Source organism: Atta colombica, unplaced genomic scaffold (assembly GCF_001594045.1).
Source record: "Atta colombica isolate Treedump-2 unplaced genomic scaffold, Acol1.0 scaffold9, whole genome shotgun sequence".
Taxonomy (NCBI): Eukaryota; Metazoa; Arthropoda; class Insecta; order Hymenoptera; family Formicidae; genus Atta; species Atta colombica.
Genome location: NW_017259583.1, coordinates 3756865 through 3766111, shown reverse-complemented (window position 1 = coordinate 3766111; position 9247 = coordinate 3756865).

The following is a 9247-nucleotide window of genomic DNA, read 5'->3' as shown; positions in this document are numbered from 1 at the left end:
ACACACACACACACACACACACACACACACACACACACACACACACGCACGCACGCACGCACGCACGCACACACACACACACACACACACTCTCTCTCTCTCTCTCTCTGTTTTTCGTTTAATATTATATCATCACAATTCAATTATCTAATTTTCCAAATGTTATTCCGAAGCTTTACAAATGCACTTTTCTCTAATTCGCGATTAAGCGTTATTCAAATTTCATAAAAAAAAAATATTAAAAATCAAAATCTAATTATTTTATATATATATATATATATATATAAAACCTAATATTATTTCTTAAATACGATGAAATGATATTATCATCACATTAATTGATAAAGTGGCCAAATATTATATAATTACTGGAAATTACGAATTGACTGTAATTTCTCGTTAACCTTATAATTCCAAAAATAATCGTGGCTACGCGGCATTCGAATAAAACTATATGGCATTGCGTAACGTTCGTTTCTGCCGAAGATACATTTTGTCGAAGCTGCATTCGTGTCAAGAATATCCTTGTTTCTTGTCTTGTTCTCAAGCTTTAAATTGACATTTATCTGTCGACAGCCAATAGCATTTCTTCGTATACAGGCTGCATCTCTGATACATTCGTAACTATTATCGAATTTCTCGGTGACATTTTCGCTCGGCGATGAAAGTCGAATGAGTTCGAGAAATGACAGACCATAAGATCTTAAAAATGTTATCACAACTCAAATATGGACAGTATCACACACAAACTTAGACTACTAATAAAGAAATGATAAATGGTATAGTATCTTACTCTCCAAGTTTCTTAAAATGAAATCTTACTCCAAAAAAATTAAAATACTGCCATTAATGAAGAAGAGTGAAAAATTTGCATTCTTGAATAAGAGTGGCAAATTTTTATTCTTTTTGGTGGGGAATAAAATTCACTCCAAAGGAAAGTAATCACTCCTTTTTTGGAATAAACCTCATTCTAAAAGTGTAAAATCTCACTTAAAAAAAAAAGAGTGAAAATCTGCCACTTTTATTCAAAAGTGCACATTTTTTCTTCTTTTTCAATGATATTTTAATTTTTTTGGAATGAGATTTACTCCAAAAAATGTAGAGAATAACTTTTCTTTAATATAGTTATTGCAAATATTGATCCAATCGAACAACTGTTAACAAGTTCGCGTTAGAAGTTTGATCTCACGATACATATTCCAATATGTGGCAATGTACGCATATATAAATGTTGGCACAAATTAGTGCAGTTGGCACTTTACATGCTTCTGGAAATATCGACGAATGTTTATTTTTTCTTTGAAATTCCTTTCAACTAAGTCATTTGCTGAAGTTATTGTGTGCCATTGTTGTAACTTATAACAAAGAATCACTTGTTACTTATATGTATAATACACGTATTAATAGATTCTTAAACATTTTACGATAGTTAAAATAATTTGATTTGATTCGATTACATTCTTTACAATACAATTCTTTTAATATTAAAGGCCTATAATAATCGAATTTCTTATTGGTTGTGTTCTTCCATATATAATTCTTACATTATATCTAATAAAGATTCTTATTCTTCTTTTAATATTATCGAATTTTTAAATTCGCATAAATTGAAAAAATTGCAAGAAAAAAAAATGTAATGTATGAGATGTCATGGATAATTCATGTTGTTGAAGTGCATGAATCGATAAATATTATATCGCACGCATGTCCGTTCGGTATGATACGATGGAAAGAATCTATTTCCTGTTCCATTCGCACGGAAATTTAACAATTCGAGTCACGACAAAACGACATTATACAAGAGATATTCCCACTCGAAAGCACACGGATTGACGCAAAACTCTCTTTGGAGATTTTCAGAGAGAAAAATAAAACCAGAATACGCATATAACTTTACCGGATTCTAAAACGATAAAACTTGCGCAACAGAGAACACACGCATACTGCAATTTTACAACAGGTGCTCGTGAGATGCCGACTCTATCATCTCGCGCTGCATCCGTAGCATAAACTTGACGAACGCGATCGAATAAACGTTTGTTTCATTTGCAACCTGTCGATATTGCACTATATATAGTAATACAAAAGTATAAGCAACACACTAACCATTCCACAAAAATAAAAAGTCTGCCATCGTTACGAATTAACGCGAGAAAAAAACGATGATTTTATTTAATAAATATTTATATCTATATACGTTAACGATTCGAGTTAAGTAAGACGGTTCGATCGCGTTATTGTCAATATCTGAGATAGATACATTTTTCACAATTAATTTTTCACAGTAATTCTAATTCTGAATTTCTAAGCCACGTATTGCATTCACAAGTTTGTTTAGCACATAAAATAATTTTATAAAATAATTTTATTGTAAGATATCTTTTACATATACACTACTATAAAGTGAGAAGAATATTCAATTTCGCAGACAATCGAGTTGCAAATCTTATCGCGGAAGTACAGAATGCACACGCAGATGCGCGAGAAAGCGGTATTCTTGTTTCACAGATAGGCGACGAAGAACACTCTAGAGATGATGGGTAAACGAAATTTAATAGAGAGAGAAAAAGCGACAGAATATAAAAGCAGAGAAAAAAACCTAGCCAAAAAAACGCTATTTGGTAATAAAAATTTTTAATGAATAGCTCTTACGTGAATTTGTGTGAAGCATTTATTATTAATAGGTCAATTAATATTTAACAGAACAATTAACAATTTAGATGTTTAGACCATCTGCCCAAACATTCAAAAAATAAATGAACGGTAAAAATACATCGCGTGAGACTATATAAATGTACATTTATGTTTTATCCTTCATTATTATTATCAGTTAAAACGTTTTAAATGATAAAAGCGTTCTGCAGTTAGAATAATTTACCTAGTCGCGACATTATCATGCTGCGTGTTTCAACGAACGGAAAAATAATGATCCCGAAAACAACTTAAATGTGTTTCTCGCGAAAAGTTTGGAGTGATAAAACATGGGAAAACTCTTGTCTATCGCACATTGAAGTCGAAAAGAGTTGCTAGATAGAAAAATCGATAAAAAGATCGACTTTATATAACTTGTAATTGCAAATCCAGATGGAAATAGTCTAAAAGTTATTATAATGGTTTCATTAAGATAATATCTCACATGTTTTCATAACTTAAATTAAATTGAATTATAAATATTCCCGCCTTTCCTTCCGAAATCTCTTATCTAATTAAAATATAATTTATAAATATATTAAAATATATTAAACGCGTCTTCTTGAATTAAGTAAGAGATGCAGGACGCTCAGAAATTCTATTTTATGTAAAATGTATAAAGTATGTTACTAAAATAAAAACATATGATAATAACTCCGCATCTACTGAGTTTAAAGAGAAAACAGAACACTGTTTACAAAATTAGTTTGTTTATTATTTCAAAGTCTCGATGATGCAGCAAACTTTCGTGCAAAACCTGAAGCAGATACGAAAACTTGTAAAAAAGAATATGATTACCCATCTGACTTTTCAGAAATAGAAACTAATACAACGTTTTTTTCTGCTGAAGATATCATAAAATTGTCGCCGCGAGCGCTTTTCTTTAACAAAATTAAAAAGTTCGCTGTTCGAAGGATTCAGTTTCGCTAACAAGGTTACCAGCGTCCATTAAAGTAATCGATCTCGGATAAATATTTCAATACTTTCACAAGGGCGTCCTAAACGAGATCTCATGTATGAAATAAAAAACAAAACTGTTTCCGAAGTACGTTCACTTTCTTCTCCTATTCATTATTTTCTTTAGCGCTGCGTGAATTAAGAAAATGGAATTCAGAAAAGAAAAGATGTTAGTCATTTATTTTTTTAATACAATGAAAAAGAATATTGATCCGTAATTGAAAGGCGTCATAATATAATAAGAAACGTCATTTCTGTAATTAAGAAAAAATGAGGAACCTTTGAAATTGTCGAGATACACAAATAAAGTTTGTCACCACATTATGACAAAAGATCTAAAAGAAATTAAAATTTTCGTTCTCTCTCATTTGTACTTCCTTTGAAATCAAACGACCAATAAATCAGTTCATTTCTTTGACTCGATCTCACCTAATCATTCAGTAAAAAATCGGATATTTTAACGTTTTCTCACCACTTCTCTCAAAGATGGAATAATGTTTAATTTCCAGTAACTTTAAGTAAAAGTCTATGAAACAGCGCTCACAAAATTGATGTTACGAAAAAGATGTGCTCTTTTGTGAAAACGAAAGATCATCAAATTCTTTTAACGAATAAATCGAAAGCATTCATCACACTTGCAACATTCATGCACAGCAACTCCGCAAAAAGCAAATGCTCTCATACCCTCTTAACTCTTTTGTTCTCTCTCTAAAAACAAATAGAAATAAAATTCATTCCAAATTCCCTTCGTACTGATTTAAAAAAAGGGTCGAATGAACAATTTCTGGATCAGTTGTCACAAAGATACAAACGTCATAAAGAAAAAAATCAAATTATCCGACTGATGTTGATCAAAAATATACGATGACAATCGTACAAATTGTTACAACAATGGCACGTAAATTTGTACAAGCGGTGATAGATAAACATACGACGATCCTCGACAAAGCATCCACCTCTCTCTCAGTGAATATAACGCCAACAGCGTCAATACTACCTAATAGAATGGAACAATCTCTCCTCTATTATTCACAACCGGTGCGTCTGCCGCCGTCGCACTCGGGGACAGCACTCGCGGGCACTCTCGTGAGGATTATGCCGAAAGAAATGGAGAATTGGGAAATTGTCGGCCATACCCTCGCCGGTTACACTCTGCATCAAGCACGCAAACCTAGCTGTTTCCCTATCACACCCGAGAGAGATGCGTCCTTGGCTATGTGTCATCCATCGGGCCACTCGCGACGCACATGAGCGTAGTTACGTTCGCGATGTACCGGTAGATTGGAATTTGAGCGTATTGGAGTTCATAAAGGAAGATAGAAAGAGACAGAGAAAGAAAAAAGGAGAAAGAGAGAGAGAAGGAAAAAAGAGACGAAGAAAGATAAACGAGCGTATGTCAAAAAGGGTGAAAAACGAAGACTGAGGGAGACAATGGGGATGCGTAGCGAAAGATGCTAACGATCAGGTGCGCGTTTCTTCCGTTGACAAATGTCGAGCGTTGCCTCGGCGTTAACCGGAGCCGAGGCGATATACTCTCGTACGCCTTCGTCGTATTGACGTTGACGGCGGCCGAGACCCAACTGACGAAAGGGTTCTCTCTCTCTCCGGCGGCGACGCCGCGGCACAGTGCCGTAGCATCCAGAAAAGCGACGGATTTTCCGAGTACCCGAACGATGTGCGAAGAGGGGTGGCGGGCATCTATACTACCGACTATCACCGCGACTACCCTCAGCGCCACTACTAGTATTCCGCAGACCGGCGGTGAATCCGCAGCCCCGGCTGTTTTGCAAAAATTAGGTCACCCGCACCTATCCCTCCACTGTATCACCACCGAGGATATGGTTCACGCGGATGCATGCGCGTCTCATCTCTACCCTACATATTCTCTCTATATATTCATCTATCTATCTATTTATCTATCAATTTATCTATCAATTTATTTATCTACACGTGCATCTATTTAATTATTTATCTATCAATATATCTCTCTAGCTATTGTTTGTCTAAGTTTTCACTCGATGCATAATTTTTCCACTGATCTCATCCAAATAAAGAAGAAGAAACCAAAATATGTCGAGTTGTATTACCATTCATGTGTATTTCTATTGATGTTTCTACCTTTGATATATCTTATGTCATCATAAATTGATAATAGTTGCCCTTTCGTGTGATAAAATGAAGAGTAAGAAAGATCTCCATGCAGAATACCAATAAAATACGATTACACGCAAACTCAAATTTTTATTTTATATACATCTTGTATTCGTGCCGATACGAATGTGTCAAGTCACATATTTGTAATTCAAATAATCTGATAATTATAATGTAAAATGATAGTTATAAATTATACAATAATATAACATAAACAAAAATTATTATTATTAGGTATACAACTTTGCTTCCGCCGTTTTCCTATAGATGGCTTTAGCGATAAATGATGATCGAAATAAATAGATCATAGACGTCATACAATAAACTTGGGCATCTGTCAACATAACCCCATAGAAACATTAGTCGATTTGTGTCTGCATCATAAAGTTATTCTCGATTGAAAATGTCAGTTTACGAGCCAAATTCTCATCATTTGCGGGAAGTTTTAATTTTTTGCTTCAATATGAAGAAATCTGCGGCTGAGGCTCATCGAATGCTCTCAAATATTTATGGTGAGGCCGCCATTAGTGAAAGAACGTGTCGTGAGCTTCAAGAACGGTGATTTTGACGTCCAAGGTCATGCTCTGTATTTGGTGGGATCAGCTCGGCATCGTGTATTATGAACTGTTAAAATCGACTGAAACAATCACAGGCGATCGGTATCGAACGCAATTGATACGTTTGAGCCGAGCATTGAAAGACAAACGGCCGCAATACACGATAAAGTGATTTTGCAGCATGACAATGCTCGACCCCATGTTGCGAAAGTGGTCAAGACATACTTGGAAACGTTGAAATGGGAAGTCCTACCCCACCCGCCGTATTCTCCAGACGTTGCTCCCTCTGACTATCACTTGTTTCGATCAATGGCACACGGCCTGGCTGACCAGCACTTCCGGTCTTATGAAGAAAAATTGGATCGATTCGTGGATAGCCTCAAAAGATGCCCAGTTTTTTCGACGGGATTCGTACGCTACCCGAAAGATGGGAGAAAGTAGTGGCCAGCGATGGACAATACTTTGAATCATAACCAGTTTTTTACAATAAAGCCTCGAATTTCGGAAAAAAAACGACGGAAACAAAGTTGTACACCTAATAATATAAGATAAATTTTATAAAATGTTAACAATATAATAATTGCCAAATAATTGTCAAAATACTTGAAAATATTTTTCTATACTAATTTTTTTTCTATACTAAAAAAAATATATTCAATTTTAATAAATATTTGTTCAAATAGTATTAATTTAATACATTTACATACAATAAATAAATATTTACTAAATAACAAAATGATAGTTAAATCAAATAATAATTTTAATAATTTTCGTATCAAATAAATATATGTTTATATTTGGTAAATATTCGGCTAGTATATTGTTTAGACAAAAATTTATTAAAATTTAATATAAACATTTTTCTCTCAGTATAGCATAAAAACATGCGATATATCCATGATGTGCAAATATTTGATTTGTCATTTTTTTTCGCTATAAGTTATGATGAATCCCATCCTTCTATTGCAATATTATATTTTTAATCACATTTTATGTGATCTTTCTGCTATGTATGTCCTCGTCGATTAAACGGAGGAGAATATATTTCTGTAAATGTACATACGCATCCTGACAGAGTTAATTTCTTTGCCAAGCCTTTAGCGGACCAATTACACTCATCCACGATAAACGTTGAGCACAAAGCAGTAAAGTTTAATTACTTTCGAGACCGATATTCGCCGACTCGCAAATCGGTCTCCTGCTAGATGAAACATTGTGTTTGTCTTAGATGTTTACGCGCAGAGTTTCTTTTAAAAAGGTGATTTAACGAAACTATTCAACTGCGCATTTATATGCTACTTTTCAAAAACTACAAATTTCAAAACTTAATAATCTATATAAATCTATATAAATCTGTATAAATATAGAATTTATTTTTTTTTAATTAATTAGTTGGCATAAAACTTATCAAATTTAATTAAAATGTCTGTGAAATGAAAATGAGTAATTCCAATTATTGAATATTCGTGCAAATTGTAGTAAATTTATTGAAAGAAACTAACGGGAGCTATTTGCGCAAATAATTAATTAGCATCGCCTTTCAATATTGTACCGAATATATTTGCTTTTATTGTTTCATTGTGCGCATAAGCTGCAGATTGCGGCGTTAAAAATTTCTGTGAGAGGAATCGACTCTCGTGCGTATCGATTGCCACAGGCTGATATTTTCATAAAATGATTCTAGAATCGATCCTGAAGTAATATTGTATAAAACACCAAAAAATCTCCATAAAAAATAATAGATTTATCATCTTCTCTTAAATTCTCATCCCTGAACACATATAATAAAAATTATTTATCACGTCGTCTTGCAATATCTTATCTTCAATGACTTTTAATTTTAATATTAGATATAATAAGTCAAAATTGTAACACAAGATTCATTATCACATGTTAATTTTGTTTTATTTGAATGATCTCTTTTTATCGCGTTATAATCAACTTAAATTTAATATGTGCTACAAATTTAATGTATAAATACATAATTTTTAATATTGTTACTAATAAACTTTGCCGCTTACACTTTTGTTTCAAATTTCACATAAACTTTATCCAAGCACAAAGTTTCGTCTCTCTTCTCTCACGCTGAATATATATCCCAGTCATTTTATCCCATTGTTACAAAAACGATTGACTGATCTGAATATTGTATTCTACTCCTCGTTATCGTTTGATAATTAAATCCTTTATATTATAGGTTATACAAAGGTCAGAGCAATGTTTTAGTAATATTCCTTCTACTATTCCCAGTTAACCGCGACAATGAATATTTAAACGTCGAAGCAAAATAAACAAACTCGTTGATCCAAAACGCATTGTGCGAACTGAACCACTTTGCTAAAAGCAAATGTGATGCATTTAAGGGCATACTAGAAGAGGGCTTTGGAAGCTCGAAAATGATCCTGCAGTAATTTATTGATTGCAAATCGGCATTTCGGTACATCGCGCAGTTCCCTTCTCCTCTGCATCTCAATTCCTGTAGTGATTACAGACGAGTATCGGATAATTGGATAATTAGCGTGCACGATCACAGTCTAGCACATGGAACTGTCAGTGTCACTTGAACAGAAACGATCATTTCATACGTGACTGCGTACATAACGCACTGACGCACATAGTACAAAGCACGCAAACTATCATCGACATTTATAAATGATCACTAAAGTGTTAGAAGCAGCATCTTTCTCTCCGATTAGTTAGTTTCGCGTAAAAAATGATCATACACATATAAGTAGTGATAAAAAAGTTTGACTACAAAATTTGACTACAAAGTGTATATTAAATTATTAATAATTTATATTTACAAAAAAAAAACAAATTCTGAACTGTTTGAATTTTAAACCTATTTTAGGCAATCTATATATATAGTATAATTCACAACCAAATTCAGG